Source organism: Rattus norvegicus, chromosome X (genome assembly GCF_021556685.1).
Source record: "Rattus norvegicus strain SHRSP/BbbUtx chromosome X, alternate assembly SHRSP_T2T, whole genome shotgun sequence".
NCBI lineage: Eukaryota > Metazoa > Chordata > Mammalia > Rodentia > Muridae > Rattus > Rattus norvegicus.
Genome location: NC_141554.1, coordinates 73,089,599 through 73,115,959, shown reverse-complemented (window position 1 = coordinate 73,115,959; position 26,361 = coordinate 73,089,599). Strand labels below are relative to the sequence as shown.

The 26,361-nt window shown below is 36.7% G+C and overlaps 1 protein-coding gene and 1 pseudogene across 2 annotated transcripts in view; one reads left to right on the top strand and one right to left on the bottom strand.

Annotated features, from left to right (window-relative positions):
• Eda (ectodysplasin-A) overlaps positions 1-26,361 on the bottom strand; it is a 401,465-nt gene that overhangs the window by 371,634 nt on the left and 3,470 nt on the right. The gene's annotated exons all lie outside the window — the stretch shown is intronic.
• Positions 15,520-16,225, top strand: Dppa4-ps9 (developmental pluripotency-associated 4, pseudogene 9; annotated as a pseudogene).

Sequence of the window (26,361 nt, the reverse complement as noted above, 5' to 3'; positions counted from 1 at the left end):
ACAATTTATGAGGAAGTAAGATGTTTGTGCCCAGTCCTTGTGTATCCCTCCCCTGCACGCACACACACACACACACACACACACACACACACACACACACACACACACACACACACCACAAACTGAGAGCTACTCAAGTCCAGGTATCTCTAGATCCGCACTCCCCTGTTTCTTTAAAGAAAAAAGCGTCCATCATTCTCTCCATTCATGGGTAGTATTAGTAGGAATATTTTAAATAAGCATCCTTCCTTACGTACTATGAATGTGGAATGCTTTATGTTGATTTTTTTCAGTAGCTTTCAGAAATAGTTTACTGCCATTCATCATCTGATAGAAACTACTATCGTTTGTATTATCAATCATGATTTCAACACCAGGAACACAGTAGAAAAAAAATTTTAAACGCCTGCCCTTATGAAAACTTTCCATCATAGGGAGAAAAAGTTGAACAACCCACAGATTGCTACACTGCATGTAACAAAACCAAGATGCAAAAGCAAGTCTCTGAATAAAATAGAAAGCCCAAAAATTAGCCCTCACAGACATGGTCAATTGATTTTGATAAGGGTAACAAGACTGTTCAATGGAATAGAGAGTCTTTAAACAGATGTTATTATATAAGTTAGATATCCAGATGTAAAAGAATTTATCTGTATACTTACCTTATACAATTCATAAAAGTTGACACAAACTAGGGGTTCTCTACTTTGTATAAGTCCGGGGTTTTTATGATACAATAACATGTAAATAAATAAATGACTCCAAATGGTACAGACATAAAACTATAAAATTTTAGGGAAAAAACTAATAGCTTATTTGCATTTAGATTTTACATTAATTTCTTTACATGATGCCAAAATTGACAGGCAAAAAAGGATATGGATAAACTGGATTAAATTAAAATTAATGTTTTTATGTACCTAACAATTCTAAGAACAGAGTAGCAAAGCAACCTGTAGGATGAGAGAGGATATTTACAAACGTTATATTTGATAGACTGCTATTGTCTGCAACATATGATGAACTCTTAAAAATCAACAGTAACAAAAAAAAACCCTGATTCAAACATGGACAAAAGACATGTTTTTATATATATATATATATCTCCAAAGAAGATACACAAATAGCCAATAAACGTGAAAAGATGACAATGTCATTTGTCTTTGGGGAAATACAAATCAAAACCAAAATGATCTAGTGCTTCCAATTCAATAGGACAAGTATAATAATAAAAAAGGCAGATATAATAACTGTTGACAAAGATGTAGAGAAATCAGGATCCTCATATATTACTGGTGAGAATACAAAGAAGATGTGTTACAGACTCATTTCTCCTGCTGTGATAAGATATTCTGCCAACAAGCAATTTATGGGAAATGACTTATTTCAGCTCACAATTCCAAGTTATAGTCCATCATAAAAAGGAAGTCACAGTGACAGGAGCTTGAAATAAATAGTCACATGATATTCAAATGCAAAGAAAATAAATGTATGTATGCTTACTCAGGTGTATGTGCTCAGCTAGCTTTCTTTGTTCTTATACAGTTCAGGGCCTCTTGCCTAGGGACTGGAGTCACCCACAATGGGCTGTGTCTTTTCACAACAATTAAGTCAATCAAGAGTAATTATCTGCACACATTCCCCACAGGTTACCTGATCTATGCGATCCTTATTGAGACCCTTATCACAGGAGTTTGTAGGTTGTGTAAGGTGACATTTAAAACTAACCAGTACATGAGTATGGGAAACAATTTAGTAATTTTTCAGTAAGTTAAACACTTTTATAAAGAACATTACTCTTTAGTCATTTCCTAACATAGCCTTCTTTACACACACACACACACACACACACACACACACACACATATATGTATATATATATACATATATATATCTACATATATATATATATATATATCCATGTCTATGAATAAGGCTTAGTTATTGTTCTATTGCTGTGAAGAGACACCAATAACCAGGGAGCTCTTATAAAAGAAAGCATTTAATTGGGCCCTGCTTACAGATTTAGAGAGTTAGTCCATAACCATCATGGCAGGAAGCAGACAGGCATGGCACTGGAACAGAAGCTGAGAGCTTTACACCCTGATCCAGAAGCAGATGGAGGAGACAACGAGCCTGATCAGGGCTTTTGAAACTGCAAAGCCCACTCCCAGTGACATACCTCTTCCAACAAGGCTACATCTCCTAAACCTTCCCAGCAGCTCTACTAACTGGTAACCAAGCATTCAAATATATGAGCCTATTTTCTTGAGACAGGATCTTGTTAAATGGTTCAGAGACCATTCTGTTGCCTCAGCCTTCCAAATGCCTAGATTAATAGGTGTACATTCGTGTATATTCTTTTAAATTCTTTCTTATTAACACACAGAACTAAGTGTAAGTGTAATGTGTTTTTTTCATTCACATTGAATAATGACCAACTCAGGGAAATTAGCATATTCATCACCTTAAACTTTTATTTCATTTCTTTATGCCCTTTTCTTCCCATTCACAATGAGTATTCTTTACAGTGAGTTGTTAGGAGCTCCTGAGTGACCATTTGTCATGAATCCTTTAGACTTCAGCTGCTTAAAGGTAAAGCATTTGACAAGATGACCTCTTGACATTCTTTTCAGCTCAACTTTTATGTAGCTTCCTGGGACAGTGCTCAAAATATTGCTGTTTTAAAAGTCGACTGTCCTGCCTTCTCAGTTCTTGTCCCACTAATCACAAGGCAGGGTATATATAATTCATCTTCTTTTGTCCACAGAGGTCCAGGTTCCGCCAAGAACAGAATTCTCCCAATAAACAGCTATGATAACCCCAAGTTATATAAGCAAGAAAAAACACTTTACTCAAGTTTTAGTATTCCCAAAGATGAATAATAAATCATCTTACTCCCTTTTCTTTCAAAAAAGTTTTGTACCAGAAATAAGCTATAGCCAAGTTTGAGTAATTACTGTGTTTATGACTTTGCTCCAGATACTATAAGTGTAAAGTCATATAAAACAAGGATTTCTACAGAAATACTTTATTTTATAGAGAAGGAAGGTAAACTAAATAACATTAATAGACCAGCATTTATTATAATTTAACACAATACCATTATTAAGCACTGAATTCAATAGGAGCACATCAAAAGCACCTATTTATGTCTTATTTACTTTTCAAATGCTGTGAAGAGACACCATAGCAAGGCAAATTATAGAAAGGAGTTCATTGGTGTTTACAGTTCCAAAGGGTGAGTCCATGACCATCCTGGTGGGGAGCATGGAATCAGGCTGTTAGACATGTTTCTGTGTCTAACATGAAGCTGTGGCTGAGAGCTTGTAAACCCAATCCACAAACAGTAAACAGAACAGGCTAAGTAGTCTTGGTATGTTACTTTGATACCTCAAATCATACCCCAATGACATACCTCTTCCAATAAGGCCACACCTCCTAATATTTCTCAACAGTTCTACCAACTGGGACCCAAGCATTCAAATATATATACTATGGGGGCCATTATCATTCAAATCACTACAGTTTCAGACCTGGTTAAGAATAGTCAAGGAACTAACTTTTTCTTTAAGTAGATTGAAACTTGAGGTGAAAAAGCAAATTGACATGGAGATATTTGAAGTGAAGGGCACTGAAATAAGATAATATATTGAGGGAACATTAAAGAGTTAGAATCTATTCTACTAGATTTTATACTCTGGGTAAAGAAGTGCAAGAAAAAATTAATCCAAAACAATTAGCACATTTCTGGCTTGGAGAAGTAGCCGGTGGTGCTACTCACTCAAATGAACAGAATAGAAGTAATATTAGGGTGGGGTAGACATGAATGTAATTTATGATAAGTTGATTTTAAATTTCCTATTAGACTCTGAGGTTATTTCCAATAAAAACTGAACTGGAGGAACTGAGGATTTAGCAAGCGGTAGAGTGCTTGCCTAGCAGGTGCCAAGCCCTGGGTTCAGTTCCCAAAACTGAAAAAAGCATCACATAAAATTGTTCTCTACAGTCGCGGGGGTGGGGGGGTTGAAAGGGGGGTTGGATGGGGAAGGGAACACCCTTATAAAAGAAGGGGAAGGGGAATGAATAGGGGGCTTCTGGACAGGAAACCGGGAAACGAAATAACACTTGAACTGTGAATAAAGAAATAAATTCTTTATAAATAAAAAATTCTTTGTAAATAAAAATTAAATAAAGTCATGGAAATAACTTATTAATTATAAAAAAAATTGTTCTCTACAAATAGCACAAGCACTAAGATCAGCAATTAATAAATGGGACCTCATGACACTGAAAAGCAAAGGGCACCATTATTCAACCACACTTTAGACCTTGTGCCCAAGAGTAGTTGCCCAACACAAAACAAACTCCATGGAATGTTTTTGTTTTTTGTTTTTGTTTTTGTAGAGTTTCTATTTTGTTTATTTAGTTTGACTTCTTAATTTTTTGCTTGTTTTTTCTGATTTTCATTTTTGTGGTTTTGTGTTTGTTTTTTTGTTGTTGGTGGTGGTGGTTTTTCGTTTTTTTGGGGGGGTGTCTTTGAAAGAGAGAGAGGTGGAGGGGGTAAAGAGAAAAACAATGTTGGATATTTAGAAAGGTGAGGAGGCTCTCAGAGGACTTGGGAAAGAGGAAAATATGATCAAAATATATTGTATAAAAATGTTGGGTGTTTTGAGACAGGCTGACCTGGAACTCACTATGTAGACCAGACTGGCCTCAAACTCACAGAGAACACCAGCTTCTTTTGTCCACAAGTGCTGAGATTAAAGGTGTGCACCACTGTACCTGGCTTAAAAATTTTTAATGGAAAACTCTATACCAAATGATCATCCCTAAATACATACATACAAGTAACATTCTACAAACTGAGCAGGTTTTGTCTATATACATTTATATTTATGTAACAAAAATTAGTGAAATAAAAGGTCATTAATGTGCAGAGCAAGAAGGGGTGTATAGGATAGTGGTTTGAGGAGGAAAGAGGAAGGAGGAAATGGTATAATTATATTATATTCTCAAAATAAAAGAAAAATTCCAAAAAGAGACAAAGAAAAAATGTTCTAGAGTTCAGTCAGCATAAGTCACAGAAAAGATATCTTGACTTCAAAACTATTCATATAGAGATGAATTAAAACTATGAGTTCAGTTAAGAGATCACACGTGCTAGCAGTGTATAAAATACCAAGACAATATAACCTAGTTTAGGATAATAAACGGGCATAATAATAGCAAAAAAGGATCTTCTATGAGAACTTGAGAAAAAAGCCAGGATTTAGGAAAAAATTATACCCATTGGTAAATAAACCAGTAAGAGGAAGTTTAAAGAATAATGTGTGCAGAGAATTAAAGGAAACATCGCAAATCTAAGTGTTAGTATACAGAATATATTAAGAACTTATACAAGTTCACATTATGAAAACAAGTAACAATTTAGAGATGGACAAAGAATTTGGACAAGTTTTTCTAAACAATATTGTGTATAGGTAAAGATGTCTGGTATCATTATTCTTAAGGAAAAAGTAAAGGAAAACAATCAGATACCACCTTATATCTAGTCGGCTGGTTATAATCCAAAACATATTTCATGATAAATGTTAACAAAGATGTGGGAAAGTATGCTGGTTAGTTTAAGTTGTCAGCTTGACAAAATCTATAATCACCTGGAAAGAAAGATTTAATGAGTATTGTCTATATCAGGTTGGCCTATGGGTATGCCTACGGGGAATTAACATGATTACCTTAACTGGGATGAGAAGGCTCACCCGCTGTGAGTGGCATCACTCCCTGGGCAGAGTATCCTGAGCTGGGTAAGAAGCTGAGCAGTAAGCGGGAATGCATTAACTGTCTGTTCATAACTGTGGATGTGACTAGCTGCTTTTAGCTCTTGTTTTGACTTCAACACTTTGAAAGACTATAGCTTGAAATTATAAGCCAAATAAATTTTTCTCCTTTAAAGCTGTTTTGTACTATCATAACAAAAGAAATGAAACTAAAAAGGAAGTTAGAACCCTTATATGCCTCTGACAAAAAAAATAAAATGGTTCAGCAATTATGAAAAACAGTTTAGTGCTTATTTAATGAATTAAGCACAATATGACCTAGAGTTTCACTCATAGGTATATACCTAAAAGAATTTAAGCATTTACTTGGAGCTGGGGCTATAATTCAGTGGTAGAGTAATCACATAGTATGCATAAAATTCAGGGCTTGATACTGTGCATCAAAAAGAATGAAACATAAAATAAAACCAGTAAAAACAGTATTTAATTAATTATACAACTCTGACCATAGCAGCATTATTTACAATAGCCCAAATCAGAAACAAACTCAAATGCCCATCAATAAATGAGTAGCTAGACAAAAATGTGGTACATACATATTATTATCATTAATAATAATAAAATAACTAGCTATTAAAATAATGGAATTTTGATTCATGCCATAACATGGAAGAACCTTTAAAAATTATTAAAACTGAAAAGGAACACACACATGAAAGAGCACATATTATTCTATTTATATGAAATATCCACAATAAGTAAAACTATTAAGGTTGCAGATTAGTGGTTAAAGTAGATTTGTGGCTGATAGGGTTGAATTGGATATGGCTGAATTGGGTAGTGACTCCTAGTAGGCACAGGGTTTCTTTAGAGGGCAATGAAAGTGTTCCTGAATCAGATAGTGGTGACAGTTATATAGCTCTATAAATACACTAAAATCAATAAATGCTATGCTTATAATAGATGAATTTTGTGTGTAAATTACATTTCAATTTCAACATTTAAAATATAATCTAACTCTCACATTCAATAAATATTCACTGAGAAATATTAATTACTGAACTAACTTTATCACCAGTACATTGGAGCATATGTTTTTGAAGGCTGAAGTGAAAGTTAAAAGATTGGACAATATCTGGTGTGACAGAAACAAAACCAAAAAGCTATCTTCAATTGACATCTACTTGCAAAAAAAGGAAAACTTAATTTTCTCAATGAAGTTTCAATGAGTATATTAACCACACTTTAGGGTAGGCTGTGTGCCGGGCAGTAAGTACATGGGCAACAGAAAACAAACTCAATGGTATCTTTATAGACATTTTGTCTCAAAATGTTTTGGTTTATTTTTTATTGTTGTTGTTTGTTTGTCTTAGTTATTTGCCTAGTTATTTTGGTTTCCATTTTGTGGGTGTGTGTAAGAGAGTTTCTTGGGTTGGGGGGCTTGCTTTGTTTATTTTACTTGTTTGCTGGTTTGTTGTTTTAAATAAAATAGGAAAAGGGGGAAAAGGATATGAAATTGGATGGCTGCAGGATGTATGGAGGATGTGGGAGGGGTTGAGGAAGGGGAAACAAATGACCAGACTATATTATATAAAATATTTCCAATGAGAATAATTTAAAAGATTAAAGCCGAAAAGTCCTGCTGAATTTTGAGATCGTAAGTCACCCTAGTAAGTACAGACTCAGTAGTAAAGAAAACACAAAAACAAACTATAAGGAAATGAAGAATCAACGAGTGGCTAAAGTGCCAAGACAGCTAGATTACATCATTACTTCCTAAAGTTTGATGGTTAAGGGAAAACAGAAACAAGTAACAAGTTAGTTTTTAAAAAAAGTGCTGGTTCAAATGAGTTTACACACACACACACACACACACACACACACACACACACACAGAGGAAAAAACATAAGCATGGTTGTATGAGAGATAAAGACTTCTGAGAGAGAGATCAAAGATGCAGGGGAAGCTGAGCATTTTGGCACACGTTATCTTGGAATTTCAGAGGCTGAGGCAGGAAGACTCAAACTTGGAAGTCAGCCTGGGATTCATGATACAATTTTGTCTCAAAACAAAACCAAAAGGATATGGAAGAACCTGACTAAGAAAAAGTACTAAGAAAAGATGAGAGGGAAAGGAATGGGAAGTTCAAGTGAAAGATCTGGTCTTGAAGTGAAGAGCACACCTCCTCTATTGAGAAGGTATGGGTTCCAGCTGTAGAGGTTAACAGTAAGGGAAGGGAAGGGATTTGTGAGTGATCTTAATGCCAACCTTGATTTATTTTTTTTATGTAATAGGAATTAAGTTTAACAGTTGAAAGTAAAGTGAATATAATCACAGCAGGGGGTTTATGGATCAAAATGAAAGCACGGAATTGCTGCTGTGAGCAGAAAATAATGAGCTAGCCAGGGAGATGGGGCAGGGAGATAAGGACGGGACGAGAAAAGCTGGGGGTACAAATAGAGAAAGAACTAAAAGCTGAATTTGCTGTCCCACTAATCCAGAATTCTCTCCAATCCCATAGAATTGAGAAAGTCAAATAGAAAAGCTGACCCTAGGCCTGGGTTTTGTTAAGGCACAAGGACCTAGAAATACAAGGGTCCAGAGAGTTGCTGATTACTGTAGCAAGGGGTCTTGAGTGACTGCCCTGTGTCCTCTGACCCAAACAACAGCCATCTTTAGCTGTTGCACCCTTTTGTAAAATGCAAAAGATCATCCCAGATGGGCTAGTGGCCAGTTTGTCTGCACTAACACACAGAGATAGGTGGGGGGAGGTGGGAGAGGGAATAGGGCATGGGTCTCACCCGAGGATCCCACAGCACCCAATCTTGGCAATTCCTTATCTTCACGTGGCCTGCTTGGGAAGGGCTAGAATATATCGAGGCTAAAGAAGGCTGGACCCCTGTAAGTAATCCCCCACTTGGGCTCTGTGATGAAGCTCAATAAATTCATTAGTTCCCCAGAGTAAACTTTGATGAATGCCTGCCTCAGTTTCTTGTTGGAACCTTGAGAGGGTGGGTAAATGTAGTTTATGTCTCCCCCTGGAAAGGAATTTTAGCAACAGAGGATTAAAGGGGCTGATTTAGCAAAATAAATGTCTAGCTAGTCGTCAAAGAGACAAGGTTTGACCTTCATGTAGCACTGCTCTAAAGGTCTTGATCAGATTTGTCTTTTCTTGTGGAATACAAAAACCCAGATTTCCCTAGTCACCAACTTTTTTTCCCACAATGATAATGGAAAAGAAAACGGAAGCTGAGTAATCAATAAGTGGGAAATTAACCCTGACTTTGTATTATACAAGAGCACACTATCACAGAGCTGATTTAAGATGACAAATAGTTCCAGAGCAAATAAATAATTCAGGGATTCTAAGCTTTTACCCAAATATACTCACAATCTATTGTCTCCAAGTCTTTGATTATGTTATTTCCTCTGCCAAAAATGTCCCTTACCAATTTTAGCCTGTCCCTAATGATAGAGATTAATTTTACCTTTAGAACTCTTAAAAAGCCACATAGAGTGTCAGGCATGTCACAAATGCAAATTTATTTGAGACAAAATAAAGAAAAATATACTAAAGGCCAAATGATCAGAAATGGCTTCACATATTTAAAATTGACCTTAATTATAGGAGTATTCCATCATCAAAAGGAAATTTTTAGCAAGAGAATGCCGCAAAAATGAAGGTATGAAGAACACCAATTTCTATGGAACTAGAGATTTCTGCTAAAAGTCAGTGTAAGTGGCTGTAATTTATAAAGAACTGTTTCAGTCTCTGCCTTCAAAACCCTTTTCAATTAATTAAGGAAACAAGATAATCTACAATTCAATACAATGGCAAGTGAAGGATTTAGAATGCTGAGATGGATGGATGGACAAACATGAATTTATCAAAAAGATAAGATTTGAGCTGAGCTCTCAAAGACCAAGGACTCCATGAAGAGGTTGAGCACTGAAATTTTAGAAATCGGTGGATAAAGGCAAGAACGCAAGAGGTGTGACAGTGGATTGCTCTGGAGGAAACTGAACTCAGATAAATAGCAAGCAATAAGGAATGGGACAGAATTGTTCAGGAATGTTTGCAAAAAAGACTTTGAAGTTTTCTAAGAGCAGAGAGCAAAGGTAGGTGGGGGTTGGGGGAGATGGTGAAAAGTTACAATAGAGAACAAAGCAACTCCCTGGTTCATAGCTACTACTGCAGGAAATATGCTGAGGAAGGACCACAGGTTTGGGAGAGGGAACTGAAGATCAGCTAAACCAAATACAATCAGAATTCTAACGGAGCAGCTAGATGCAGGTGACACAATCAATGTAAATCAGCATCAGAAGGATGAATCGATTTAGCAACTGGAATGCTAATTTAGTCTGAAGAGACTAGGAAAGGGAGAGGTTAAAATGCATCTGAGATTTTATGCCTCGGTTATTGAAAGAATGAAACCACGGCTTAATTTTCTAAAATTTAGTGTGTGGCGTAGGGGAGGGGAAGAGTGGAGATGAATTCAATTTACGTAACTAAATTTGAGGTGGCAGCTGGAAATCCATGCAGAAACTAATGGCACCTAACAGGGTTGTCTGATGTCATTAAGAACAAAGCAAGTTTATACTTCTTGTTTGGCTCTGCTAGCTAAATCAGTTTTGAGAACTAGAACAAGTATTGCCTTTTATACCTCATAGTCACTCACTGCAAAATTGAGGAAATGCCCACCTGAAATCTGCCTCTCCTTTCCATGACACTGAATAACGAGGTAACATTCCTTCCGAAAAAGCCCTCAGTTTCACCACCTTAACAATTTAGCTCATATATTAAAAAAACTTCAGGGGCAGCAAGCTGGCTCAGCTGGCTGAAGAGCTAGGCATGAAGGCCTGATTACCTGAGCTTGACTCCCAGAAACAAGATAACAATGGGAAAAGAACTAACTTTACAGGACAATCTTCTGGCCTACATACATGCATTGCATTATGGCACACCACCATCCAAACCATAATAATAAATAAATATTTTTAAAAGTGCTCTAGAAACATACAATGCTTCTCGGCACACACTAATGTTTAAACTTTGATTGTCCTTACGGGCCCATGGTGTGGCAGGTTGAAAGAATAAAGATCTGTAAACCACAAAATAAAATTGAGCAGTAATCTCCGTTTGAAAATCAATTTCTTTGTGGCCGTCTGCTTTCAAACCATACTATACGACATCACTCCAATAAAAATTACTCTTCATCTCTGAAGTGCAGGCCCATTGACAAGTGGATATACATGGGGAAAATTACTCAGCGGCCTATTATTTTAAACTGGTTTCAGCAGCTACCAGCAGGAAAATCCCTAGGAAGCCACAAAAGACAGGGAACTACTCTTTCCTTCAGTTATTTCAAGCACACAGTCCTAGCATCTGGCTGTGGAAATGACACCTGAAGTCTAATTCCTCTCTCCCCAAAAGACACACAATCATTAACTACTTTTCCCAATGGCATGTTCACTAAGCATTCACTACCACACAAACTCTTGCATCAGTGGTCATCAAAGGTAGGACTAGTAACAAAAGTGGCAAAAGTGGAATAGCCAATAATAAAGGAACTGAAGTTAGGCATGGGCAATCAATGCTTAGTCATTTCTATGCTGGTTTTTATTTTCTTCCTTTAGAACAGAGATTCCCAAATGGAGATGAGCATCAGTATTATCGCAGAAGCCATGGATACTCTCTAAACAGTCTGACGATGTGGGACTAGCTGTGGCCACACACAGGTAGGTTTTGAAAAAGTTCTCCAGCACTAATACACATGTCTGGTTAAAGTGACATCCGCATTCATCTGTATGATATACAGTAAACCTAGAACTCTGAATAGAAGGGCTAACCAGGATCTGAGAATATGTCTCCGATCCGCATCAGGAAGAGTAAGAATAAAAGACAGGCATAGAGGAAAAGGGAGTGATGAAGAGGGCAGAAGAGGAAAAGAGAGATTGTAAGCTAGAATTAATTACTGCCCACTGTGGTGTAAGTAATTAGCTAGGCCCTATCTCAGTCTGTGTTGTGCTGCTTGCTGTAACAGAATACCAGAAACTGGATAATTCAAAAAGTAAATAAATGTATTAAGTCAGGCATGGCAGTACATGCCTAGAACCCTAGCACGTAAGAGATAGAAGCAAAAGTTTGGACAGTAATGAATGTGTTATCTTCAGCTACCACGTAAGTTTGAAGTCAACCTGGGCTGCATGAAACCCTGTTTCAAAGAAACAAACAAAAACAGACCAGAAAGAACTTTGTTTCTCACAGTTCTGAAGGCTGTAGTGATACTGGAATAAGATCAACTGAGAATATAACACAGATGGATATTAACTGGGAGCCTATTCCCATGGCTCCTGACGCATTTCTATAATAGCATTTATTCATTCATGTGGCCTCACTGACTAATCGCCACTTAAAGGTCTCACTACCTAATACTCTTACAATGCTAATTAAATTTCAACATGGCTTTCAGAAGGAGATATTCAAACCACAGGTGGCTATTTGTACGTGCTAGGCTCTATCTACCCTAACTCATTTACAATCCCACATATTAAAGATTCTTACTCTGAAGGGCACGCCATTATTGCCTGTACAGCCCTTTCAAATTAAAAACAGCCTGGCATCCCCGATGTTTCTGGTTGAGTTTAATTCTGGGTTAGAATCCTGAACTCACCTATTATGGAAAAAGTTTTGAGCATTTAGAATGAACAGTATTGAAGAGTCCCTTCATATAAAGATAAATGTCACTCTGAGAAAAACTAGCATCTCTTAGACATTTACTTTATGACTTTTTAAAGAATAACAAATGCATCTAGATATAATTCACACAGCATAGAAGTGACTCATTTTTGTAGGAACTGTATTGAACTGTGTAATTTCATGATATCTCTTGCATCATTTTCTTTAAAGCCCCACTACCTACCCTAGCCATGGTAAAAATCAGTTTTGGGATCTTTTCTTTCCCACAGTAAGTGTCCTCGTGTCCGTATTCAGTGAATCTTTTTTTTCTTTATTAACTTGAGTATTTCTTATTTACATTTCAATTGTTATTCCCTTTCCCAGTTTCCAGGCCAACATCCCCCTAACCCCTCCCCCTCTCCTTCTTTATGGGTGTTCCCCTCCCCATCCTCCCCCCATTGCCGCCCTCCCCCCAACAATCTAGTTCACTGGGGGTTCAGTCTTAGCAGGACCCAGCGCTTCCCCTTCCACTGGTGATCTTACTAGGATATTCATTGCTACCTATGAGGTCAGAGTCCAGGGTCAGTCCATGTACAGTCTTTGGGTAGTGGCTTAGTCCTGGAAGCTCTGGTTGGTTGGTGTATTCAGTGAATCTTCATTCCTAAGACTCACCACAGACATTCACTAATCTCATTTTTCTCTCCACATATTTACTTATTCTGGACATTTCATACAAATAGAATTATGCAATATAATGTGGGTTTCATGACTGGCTCTTTTCATGTAGCATATTATTTTTGAGATCCTACCATGTTGTAACATATTCAAACTTTATTCCTTTTTATGGCTGAAATATATTCTATTAGAATTTTATGCCACATTTCTTTATTCATCAGACATTTGGGTTGCTTCCACTTTTTTAAAATTATGAATAATACTACTCACTTCGAACATTCCTATAGAGGTTTTTGTGTGAACAGACGTTTTCAATTCTTTTGGGCACAAGCATACAAGTAGAATTGGGTCATTATGCAATAAGTAATTCTATGTTAACTTATTAAGGGAGTGCAAACCCATTTTTCAAGGCTACTGTATCATTTAACATGCCCAGCAGCAATGTATTAGTATTTCCATTCTCTACACTTGCATTGTTTATTATCTTTTTTATTATAGCCATCCTAATAGGTATAAAATGATGCATTTCTATAAGTGATGAGCATATTTTTGTGTATTTTTGGATATTTGTGTGTCTTCTTTGATAAAATGTATATATTTTTCCCTACTTTGTCTTCTTATTCATTGCATTTCAAGAGGCCTATTTTATAAACATTTTCCTCTACTCTCATGTTTCTTTTCATTTTTTCAAAGGTTTCTTTAGAAAAACTTTTTTTTTCAAATACAATTCACATCTGTGTGTTGTTTGACTGTTTTTGGTTCCGTGTCTAAGAAATCTTTGCTCAATACAAAGGTTATAATTTTTTTCTGGTTTCTTCTAAAAGTGTTGTTCTGGCATTTTAAATTAAGGCTATTTAAAAGTAAATCCACAGGTGTGGTATATAGTATATACCAACATTCACTTTTTTATTTAATTTAACTCCTGGCTTTTTAAACTTTTTAAATTGATAGATTAAAACAAAATATATACATATTATTAGCACATGTACAATGTTTTAACACATGGATGCACTGTAGAGTGAATTTAAAAGTCAAAGGATGTGTGTGAATAAAAAGGAAACCAGAGTACACCTAAGGCATAGTGATTGAATCAGGTTAAACACATCTATTTACTCCACCAACTGTTATTCTTTATAGTGAAAAAAACTTAAAAATCTTTATTTATTCTTCCTCATACAATACTTCCCGATTGCATTTTCCCCTCACTCCACTCCTCCCAGTCCCCACCTCCTACCTCCCCTCTTCCCCAGATCCACTCATCCTCTTTCCCTTCAGAAAAGAGCAAGTCTCCCAGAGATATGAACCAAGCATGGCTTAGGAGTTACACAAAAACTAGGCACCTCCCATCATATTAAAGCTGGACAAGGCAGCCTAGTGGGAGGAAAAAGGTCCCAGGGGTAGGCAAAAGAGTCAGAGACAATGGCCATTCCCACTGTTAGGGCACCAACCAAAACATCAAGCTAATAACCATAACATATATGCAGAGGACCTAACGCAGATCTGTGTACACTCCATAATTGGCACTTTAGTCTCTGGGAGCCCCTACACAAAATCTTTTTTATAGCTTTTTGAAACATACTTTAGCTATGGTCATTCTCCTCTGTAACAGCATAATAGATCATCCTTTTCCATATAACTGTAATCTAATACTCATTGATCAATTCTCATCACTCCTCCCCAACCCTCACCTATTCCCCACTATCTGATAACCACATTTCTATTCTTACCTTGTATACAATTAACTTTTTGTTCTACATGTGAATGAGATCTCCTTTCTGCACCTGATTTATTTAATAATTATTTCCAGCTCCATTTATTCTACCACAAATAACAGGATTTCATCGTTTTTTTGACTGACTAGTAGTCCATTGTGGATATGTGCCACATTTCCTGTTTTACTTCATTTTGTGGGTTGTTTTTTGTGTTTGCTTTCAGATAGGCTTTTGCTATATGCTCCAGACTAGCCTTGAACTTGCAATTAACTCCCCCTGCCTCATGTATCTGAGAATTGTGACTACTCATACTGCCACCTTACCTGGCTGTACCACATTTTGTACCCATTCATCATCCCCTGAGCTGATGACTACATAGGTTATTTTCATTTGTTAGCTCCTACAAATAGTGCTCCATAGTCCAGATGCCTCTTCCAATTATTTCTGTTGGATACGTACAGTACAAGGTAGTTTTCTTTCTGGTGTGACAAAATACCTGACAAGAAGCACATTTCAAGGGGGCAAAGTTTACTTTGGATTACAGTTCAAGGGAATACAAGCCAACAAGGTGGGAACGCATATAGGTTGCTAAGATCAGGAGGCTGGCTCCACGCACTGGATCCTCAGTACAGAAGCAGAGAGTAAGAAGCAAAGTTGGGATCTAATCTCAAGATGGAGATTGCTGGGAGCAAGAAGCAGACCACAGAAGAGCCGAGGGACGAAGTGGAGTGCCAGATGTCTAGATAATCGAGCATGTCCTCTGCAAAAACTAAAACAATGGGGGTAAAAGTCAGAGAACAATAATGGTTGTAAACCAAAGGAGAAAAAAGCACAAGATACTGAGACTCCAGGACATACTCGCAGGAAGCCAGAGGGGAAGAATGTTCCTGACTCAGCCATTGAGGCCAGGTTAAAGGCGCCTGCAAAAAATGAAGACGGAATGGGGGGCGGGGGGCGGGGGCGAGTCTCAGGTGACAGTTCCCTTAGAGATTGTCACTCTATCAGAGGAGCAGATATGCTCTACAAGGAAGTCAGCACCACGGTGGTAACTAGATCTGCCTCCGAGGCAGTGTTGGAATCTTGGGCCAGAACTGCTGCCGATGCTAAGAAGTTCAAGGCAGTGCCGTTCAAGGCTACATTGGAGACCTATGGGGAAGTGTGGTGTGTTCATGGGACAAGCCTTCCTGTGACCTAAAGTGGTTGAGTTCTGCTGCAGTTCCATGCTAGACAAGCCTAGGTACCCGATGAGAAAGGGAAAGCGATTGCCCTCTTCCTGCTTCTGGCTTGCACATTTCCACCCCGACACCTGCACAATAGCATGCTGTGCCCCAAGTGTCTTCATAGGAACAAGGTCTTAACTAAGAGCCTTGAAGGATAAAGGACAGATCTCTTAAGTTTGGACTAGCTGCGGGCATCACTCACTCTTGTGGCATGATCCGCAGAACTGCAGCTAACACCGAGACTGACAGAAATACACATCTATGTCTTTAAAGGTGCCCATCTCACCCGGAAATGATGGGATACTGTAAGTTAGTTGATGCTTAAGTAAAAGCCAGTGAGGCCACCTCTGCTTCATTGTGATGACTAAACACTGGGAGTGGCCTCCTACTCTTGAGTGAAGATAAAAAAGTGTCCTATGTATTTTGCTGCAAGTAGGTCCTGGGGCAGGAATACGACATCTCCAGATATAACAGTTGCTAGCCCTGTCACCAGAACAATGGAGTCATAGCCAGTTCAGTGGTCAACTGTAAAGACTTAGCTTGTGCCTGTAGCCTCTGCGTGTCTTCTTCCCTGGGTTATAGTGTGTTGTTAGTGTTTAGTACTTGGGCTTGTTTTCCACTTTTGTAAAATACTACACCAAATCTGAAAAAAAAAAGCAAAGCTGGACTGTAAAACCTCAAAGCCTGTCTGCTGACTCCTTTCTTCCAGCAACTCTCCACATCCTAAAGGTTCCACAACCTTCCTGAAACAGCTCTACCAGCTGGGAATCAAGTATTCATACACAAGAATCTATGGGGGATATTTCCTATTCAAACTATAACATACCCAGTAGTAGGGTTGCTGATGGGATTTCTACTTTCAATTTTGGAAACACCTCCATAGTTTAATATTATGGCATATGTACACATATTTTACTGGTAGTGTGTGAAATGGGTTCCCGTTCCTCAACATCTTTAACAGCATTTCTTATCTTTAGTCCCTGTTGTTGATATCACTGATTCTGAATGGAGAGAGGTAGCTTCTAATGGCAATTTTAATTTGCATTTCCCTGGTGGGTAGTAATATTCCTATAGTTATTTTCATTTAGATATTGTGCATCTGTTTGTCTTCTTTTGAGAAATGTCTATCTAGGTCATTAGGCTTATTTGTTTTTAAGTTCACCCCTTTTAAAAATTTGGATATATGATTTTCCCAGCACCTTAAGTTCAACAGGGAATCTTGTACTTCGGTGAATTTTCTTTTATTCTTTTTTCAAAAACCAGCTGGTTATAATATAAGGGTTCTCAATTCTGATCCATTGATCCATAATGTCAACCCTTATGCCAGTACCATAATGGAATCATAACTATGACTTTATAAATATTAGATTTTCCATTCCTTGACTATGCCATGTTCTCTCTCACCTCCGAGCCTTTGCATAATCAGCTCCTATTACTGAAAATAAAATTATCCAGCTAATGACTTTTTTTTCAGTTCTAAACTCAGAAGGTTCTTCATCAAGAAAATGTCCCTTGATTTCAAAAGTTTGAGCCAGGTGTTCATCTTTTTTTGTTCCAAACTATCATGTGTTCCAGATACTCCAAGCTGTAAGATTAACCCGACTGCTACATCATCAAATTGAATTGTTCTAGCCTACTCACTCGACTCAGAATTCCATGACTACAGGAATTCTCTCTGACCTGGTCAACAGTTGTATCTCCACATCCATGTACCCCTTGGTACATGATACAAAGATGATAATGCATAAATAGCTATAAAAATAATGAGTTGGCTATGCTTTTAGTAATGGACAAATTAGTAATTTAAACTACATTCCCTCTCAAGAAAACTATACAAAAATTGATATGATATTTACATAATATGTCATACTATTAAAGGCCAAACTTGGGAGTCAGCAGAGAAAAAGAAGAAACTGAAATTTATGACCTATCTAGGAATAAGAACCCTGAAAAAAATCACCAATCCTTAGATTCTAAACTATAACAATATTTTAAATAAATGATAAATCAACTTTTATTTGGACAGAAAGCCAATTTCAGATGATCTCAGTATCATGCTGGATTAAGATGACATAGGATTGCTAGTATCTAAGGCCAACTTCCAGAAACATAAATCCTTTCTTGATTAAGATAAAAGCAACTGAGGATATATATATATATATATATATATATATATATATATATATATATATATATATATACACAAATATATATGTGTGTGTATTATATAATATTATTTTTATATTATGTACAATATAATATAAATAATTGTTATAATTATGTGATATTATACATAGATAGCACAAATATTTTTAGATGTGAAAGGATGATTTATTTTATTTCTTATTGGATATTTTTTACTTACATTTCAAATGTTATTCCCTTTCCAGGTTTCCCATATATCCCATCCCCCATCTCCCCTCCCCCTCTTCTATGAGGGTGTTTCCCCTCCCCAACAACCCACCCCTTCCCATCTCCCTGCCCTGACATTCCCCTGCACTGGGGTCCAGCTTTGGCAGGACCACGGGCCTCCCCTCCCACTGGTGTCCCAACAAGGTCATCCTCTGCTACATATGCAGCTGAAGCCATGAGTCTGATCATGTGCACTCTGGATGGTGGTTTAGTCCCTGGGAGCTCTGGTTGGTTGGCATTGTTGTTCTTATGAAATTGCAAGTCCCTTTAGTTCTTTCAATCCTTTCTCTAACTCCACCAATGGGGACCCCATTCTCAATTCAATGGATGGCTGCTAGCATTCACCTCTGTATTTGTCATGCTCTGGCTGAGTCTCTCAAGAGACAGCTATATAATTTATATGATATATATATATCACAATTAATAATATATATTATGCTATTCATTCAAAAGCAAACAAGCATATGACAAAACACCCCTAGTAGTACAAAAATAACACATACAATTGATAATAGAAATTGATTGAAATATTTTGTGTTCCCTATAAATTTCACAAATTCTATTTCTATAACATGTGTCATTGAATTGTTTTGTCATTTGTTTTTTCTGAGATAAGGTCTCATCATCTTCAAGGCTACACTTACACTGACAATCCTCTGTCTTAGCCTCCCAAGAGCTAGTATAGTTATGAGATACCACATCTGGCTTATACCATTGGAATCTTGGGGTTCTCATTGAACTGGCAGTTTTCTTTGGACAATACGGATATTTCACCCATTTTACTTCTTCTAATACAGAGATATGGAATCTATTTTTGTTTATTTCTTCTCTCTTCAACTTCTTTCATTATCGTTTCATAGATTTTAGTGTTCAGGCCTCTGATACTCATGGTTAAATGTATTTCTAAGTATTTTATTATTTTGTTAGCTATTGTCTGAAAGCCCTATGTTTATTAGGATGTCAAACACAATTTAACCTCCCTTAGGGTAAAGTGACTTCATGAATTCTTCCAAACAGTTAAGGGATAAATATTACCAATGTTATATAAATGGTTGTAAGCACCAAACAATTGTAATAACAGCATAAAATAACCTTGATATCTAAACTTGATGGTGAAAGAAAATTACATGCTAATCTCACTCATAAAATAAAGATCAAAGACTCTAAATGAAAGGTTAGTAAAATGATTCTAGACATATATGAACTGGATAGCACATTGGAACTAAAGAGGCTTTATCCTAACGATTTAAGTTTAGCTTCAAACCACATTAACAGAATAAGGAAGAAAAATCATGAGGCTAGTTTAACATATAAAAGAAAACCATGATACAATAATGTAATTCCTTATGTTATTAAAAACCTTTGAAACTAGAAGAAAAAATTTAAAACTGATAAATATCGTTTTAAACTAACAATAATATAACCTATGACAAACAGTAAAAATGAAAGTTTTGCTCTGATCAGAAGTGAACAGGATGTCTGCTAACACTACTTCCATTCAACATTAGCCTGAAATTTCTAGACATTATAATAAAGAAAACATTTTTAACTTTTAAAGATTTTTTTCTATATTTTGATCATATTCTTTCCCCATCCCCAAATTTCTCCTAGATTCTCTACACCTTTCTCCCCCAAACTTCATGATCTCTCTGTCTCTGTCTCTCTGTGGGGGGTGGTATATATGCATAGGTGTGAAAACAAGAAAACGACAACAACAAAAAAGAAAATCAAGTCAAATAAACAAAAGGAAACATAGTAAGAGCCAGAGAGGATAGATGACTCCAAGAAAAAAAATGTTTCTTCCAGACACCACAGGAATGATACAATTACTCACAGAAAATGTGAAAGCATTCACAAGACCTGAACAAGTTCAAGCTAGAGAGGGTCCCGATACCGAGAGAGTAATGTGAACTCTTGGTCCTACCCTCAACCAACCAAAATCTATTTGCAACTGATCGCTGCTGGCAGAGGGAAAGTCAGGTTTCTCCAATGGACAGTCATTGGGTATATCAACTACACTCCAGGGCAGGGCCCATAGCCAGGAATAATTGACCAACACAAAGAAAACTTTTTAATTTAATTTTTTACTTATTCACTTTACATCCTGCTCACTGCCCCCTCCCTGTTACCCCTCCCACAATCCTTCCCCCTTTCTCCCCTCTCCTTCTCTTCTGAGCAAATGGGGGCCTCCTGGGTATTCTCCCACCTTGGCACTTCAAGTCTCTGTGAGGCTAGGCCCATCCTCTCCCGTTGAGGCCAGACAAGGCAGCCCAGCTAGAAGAATATATGGCACATACAGCCAACAGCTTTTGTGCGAGCCCCCGCTCCAGTTGCTCCAGACCCACATGAAGACCAAGCTGAGCATCTGTTACATATCTGCAGGGAGGCCTAGGTACAGGCTGTAGTGTATGCTCTTTGGTTGGAGAAAAACTTTTAAGGTATAGAGATTAAAAGGGAAAAGAATAAAATTTAAAAAATATCTTTCATGAACATTTTAATAGATGTGAAAAATCCAAAAGAACATGCAAACAAATTGTTAGGATCAATAAGTGAGTTTAGCAAACCATTGGATACAAACTTAATACATAAAATTAAACTAGATTTCTGAACATTAGCAAAAAGCCATTAAAGTTAAACTTAACACAATTTTTAAAAAGGTCATGAATTTGAAAGTGAAAAATGGAGGCTGTATGAGAAGTTTGGATGGATGGGGGGTTTGAAGGGGAAATTATGTAATAATGTTATAATCACAAAAACTAAAGAAATTATTATATAGCCTTAAATTGGATTTCCTACCAAATCAACTGAAAGGCTTAGATTAATATGCAGGATTCTTTGTTAGGTGGTGCTTTGGGGATCCGCATATGTGCAAGACAAGGAAAAAAGTCAATCCCAAATTGCCCTAACCACATTTATATTGAGCTCTTGAGCTAGTATGGCTTATATATGACTCTTCAATGTTTGCCTAATTTAGAAGAAAGGAGAAGTGATTTACAGCTCTACAGTGATTAGTCATTAGACACAGGCAGTCATGGAAGGAAGTTTTTCCTTGGTTGAAAAAGTTTGCCTCAGAAGACAATTCTCAGCGGAATTCGGTCTTCTGATAGTACTCTTGGTACTTGGGGGCATAAATCCTGCCTTTCTGAAGTGGAATCTACATGGTGAATCACAACCTCCATCATAGCTATAATGTACAATGGCATAAAAAAGCCACACCATTGAAAAACTCTATATAAGCATAAAAACTATTAGTAGGAAAATTAGCAAGAAAAAAGACATGGGGGAATATACCATGTTCCTGAATTAGATGATGTGATATTTTTCCTCAGTTGATTTTTATGCAGGTTTGAATGAGAATGTTCCCCCATGGGCTCAAATGTTTGGTCACCAGTTGCTGTAACTCTTTGGGAAGGATTTGGAGGTATTACCTTGTTAGAGGCGGTATGCCACTGTGGGGAGGGCTTGAGGTTTCAAAAGACTTCCCCATTCCCACTGTGTTCTGTAACATCCAAACGTGAGCTCTTAGTGCTGTTCTAGCTGTCTACAGCCACACCTTCAGGCCTTTATTCTTTTGTCATAAACACTTACCCTCTGTAACTGGAAGCTCAGTTAAACTCTTGGCCATAGTGTTTTATCTCAGCAAGAGAAAAGAAACCTTAACTAATACAATGTTTAGATTAAATGTAATTGCAATAAAAATTCTAAAAGGTTTCTCTTTTCTTGAGGTAGATAAGAAGCCAATTCTAAAATACATGTGAAAATGTGAGTGCTTCAAGTATCCAAGGTGGTTTTACAAGGCCAAGTTAGAAGGACTTGCTTTCCCAGATATCAAGAGCTTATTATAGGGTTCAGTCACTAACACTTGTAGTGCTACTGTGCTATGGTATAGCTGTGGTTTTGTATCCCAAGGATTCATGTGATGGATGCTTAACCCCCTATGGCACTGTTGATATAGTACAACTTTTAAGAGGTAAGGCTCCGTGCAAGGTAATTCTGTCACTGAGGGCACTGCCTTCAGAAGGTATACATCCTTTTCTTATAGAGTACATTCTCAAAGGGGTAAGTTGCTCTGGAATGAGACCAACACCCATGTAGTTTTTCCCTTTTCTGCATGTAGTCTCTTTGTCTTTCTCCACCATTTTGTTATCTAGCCAAGGCTACCCTCACTCAAGGTGAATGGATGTTTTTGAATCTCCAGAGTGACCTAAGTAATCTCTTTTATTGCAAGAACCTAGCCTCGATTAGTTTGTTCTAGCAACAGAAAACAGACTGATGAGAAACAGATTAACAGAATAGAATAAACAATTCAGGAACAATTTTGGGTATATATAAACAATGGATGGATGAAAAAAGTAAGAATGTAGAAAAGCAGAAAAAAATCCATGTAATAAATAAAACTAGATTGGTTGGATACTTACATGGAAAAATATAGGGCCTGACCTCTATGTCTCTACCATATACAAATCAAACTCAGGTGCCTAGTAATTCTAACTGTGAATGGCACAAATACAAAACCTTAAAATGATGATGGAAGAGCATGTCTAATGATTTCAAAGTTAGATAATACTTCTTTTTAAAAAAGACTGTGTGTGTGTGTGTGTGTGTGTGTGAGAGAGAGAGAGAGAGAGAGAGAGAGAGAGAGAGAGAGAGAGAGAGAGAGAGAGAGATCTCCTCTGGAAAGGAAGTTAGGTGGTTATGGGCTGCCTGATGGGTGCATAGAACCAAACTCTGGCTCTCTGCAAAAGAAGTAAGTACATGGTCTTAACCACTGAGACATCTCTTCAGCCCTGAAAAAATACTTCTTAAACAGGATACAAAAACATTATCCATGAAAGAAAAATTTGACACATTAAAATTAAAGCCTTCTGTTCATCAAAAGATATTATAAAAGTAGGTCACAAATTTGAAACTGTTTTGCAAAGGCTAAGAAGTCATTTGCAAGGTATATAAAGATTTCTAGGGCTAGAGAAATGGCTTAGTTCAGCGAGCTTGTTGCTCCAGAAGAGGACTGGAGCTCGGTTTGAAGCACCCATGTCAGAAGGCTCATGACTGCCTGTAACTCCAGTTCCTGGGAATCCAGAGTCCTCTTCTGGTCTCTGCACTCACATACCCTCATATAGATACAAACACACATATACATAATTAAAAATAAAAATAATGGATTTTAATTATACAAGAATCTGTAAAAAACAGGACAATTTGACAGAAAAATAGGCATATATATACATAAGTATATATATATATATATATATATATATATATATATATATATAGAGAGAGAGAGAGAGAGAGAGAGAGAGAGATAAGTACGTCATGAAGATGGGAGTACAACCCCATCAGTCTTCTGTGAGGAATCCTTTAAAATCTTTTCAGATAAAGTTAAGGATGTAAGTCACAGGTAGACCACTTACCTAGTGTACCTGAAGGCTTGGGTTTGATTCCCAATATCACATACAATAAAAAAAATATCAGTACAAACCTACTCACCAGAATGATGCGATTGAAAGGTATAGAAAAACTGCACTTGTCATTCATTGTTGGTGGGAACACAAATTGTCAATAACTTAGAAAATCATCAATAACTTCAAAATATGTATTCTCCATTACACAGAAATTAATTCTAAGTAAATATTTGAAGGAAATTCTAGTAAGTGAACAAGAATAAAAGTATCTGAAACATTATTCATAATAACTTCAAACAGGAAATATCACACATAGTTATAAGGAATTATAAATTATGATATATTTCAACAACAGAACATACAAAGATATAAATTCAAAAAAATCTCTATGCAACAAATACAGTGCTAACCAAAACCCACAAGACTCAAAAGACTCTGATTTCATTTATGTACAGTTCAAATGAACAAAGTTATTTCTGATTATCCAAGTCAAGACAGTCATTATCTTTGGAGAGTGAGGATGGTATAATGATAAAGATGGACATAATTAAGGGTTTGCAGAATGGTAAAAATATTGTATTTCTTTACCTAGGTGAAAGCTATGTGAGTATTCTCATTTTGTAATATCTCACCAAATGGCACAATTATGAAGCGCATGCTTTCCTGTATTTGTGCTACATGTCAATAAAATGTAAAGAAAAGGAACAGAAATGAGAGACTAAGTGCTCAGTATTTACAGAGGAGTCACACAAAGATGGTCACTCCGACAGCTGCAGACAAAGGCACAAGACTTCTTGACTCTTAGGAATCAATTTGCTTCAGAAATTCTCTAGTACAAAGAGATCTTCTCTATAACATAGTTATAAATTACAGTTCATTTTTCTCACAAGATCTAAGAGAGAAGAATGAGGCCTAACAGCATATAAACATCAAACAATATATTACAAAAAACTTTTAGTACCATCTTAGAGGAAAGGTGTGAAACTCAGAAATAGATCATACAGTTAGGACTCCTCATTTCCACTTCACTTCCCAATTATTTTCAAAACCAGTGAAACATACCAACTATTTACTCACCTAAGCAAAACTGACAGTTCACAGACTTAGCAGGACCAGAGAGAAGCAGATCTGTTCTATAAAATGTCCTTGTTTTATATAAATGCTACCTGAGTCCCAAAATAATTTAATTCAACAACTACATTTCTATTTAGCTATAACTAATGATATGTTAGGAATCATGAAGACAATACAGAAGGTGGATTTCTGAGGATCATTAATGTAAAGAAAGGAGATTATTAAGATGAAAATCAGTAACAATGACCGAATAACTCCCAAAGAGAATATGGTTGGTGACTTCCAGGAGTAAAGTTAGTGAGAATAAAGATGAGAGGGATATTATGATAGCAGTTCATCAAAAGACTTAAATAAGACATTGGAAAGTCTGCATTTAAACTCATGATAAACTATTTTATCTAGATTCCATATATACAATGTGTGGGATCTGTTATGTTCAACATTAATCACCCAGAATGATTTTTAGTTATTAGAAATATCAAATCCTGGGATGCTAATGATGTAGCTAGTTATACCCAAAGATTTCTGTTGAGCATTAAAGTTGGCTTCTATGACATCTCCTCAAGTAAATAAGAATGTACCTCAATATCTCAAACAGACCTGAATAAATTTATATTGACCTGCTTGTAGTTTCATTTATGAGGTTCCACCTTTATCTCTCTCAACAGAACTTTTACCAACATTAAAAGACATCTAATACTCCTCTGTGTGAGGGTGTTAGATCTCCTGCAACTGGAGTTGCAGGAAGTTGTGAACTGTCATGTGGTTGCTAGGAATTGAACTCAGGACCTCTGGAAGAGTAACCAGTGCTCTTAACCACTGAGCCATCTCTCCAGCCCCGACATCTAATACTTAACTCTGTATCTGCCACAGAAAACTTTTTATTTATTGAGCTTGGATCATTAAATTACACCAATATATTAACCATACTCATCTCTCCTGATTTGGAAGACTTTAATATATCATACCCCACCCACCCCTCATTCTCCAGATTGAAAAAACAACTAGAAAATATCCCCCTTTTGATCAATTTAATTGGGTTTCTGGAGACTTATCAATCAATTGTAAGCCTTTTTTTTTTTTTTTTGAGGAACAACCACCAGAATTTTCTTTCTGATTAGAGGCGAAAAAATTCACGTTTGATCTCCTTCATGGAAAAAAGTTTTGTTTTGTTGTTGACACATTCCTGAGATTTTCTACCATGTTTTTGACATTTAAGAGACATAATTATGACCAGACCTTCTTTTCTACAGTGTGATCCAGTGATTTTCAATGTTTTGAATTATTTGTTGTCAAATTCAGACACTACTGGTGCATCTCTAGGCCTCAAGCTAACTCTTCCCTAAGTAACCAGACACAGCGACTCATTCAGCTGAGACAGCTCATGACTCCAGTCAACCTCTCAC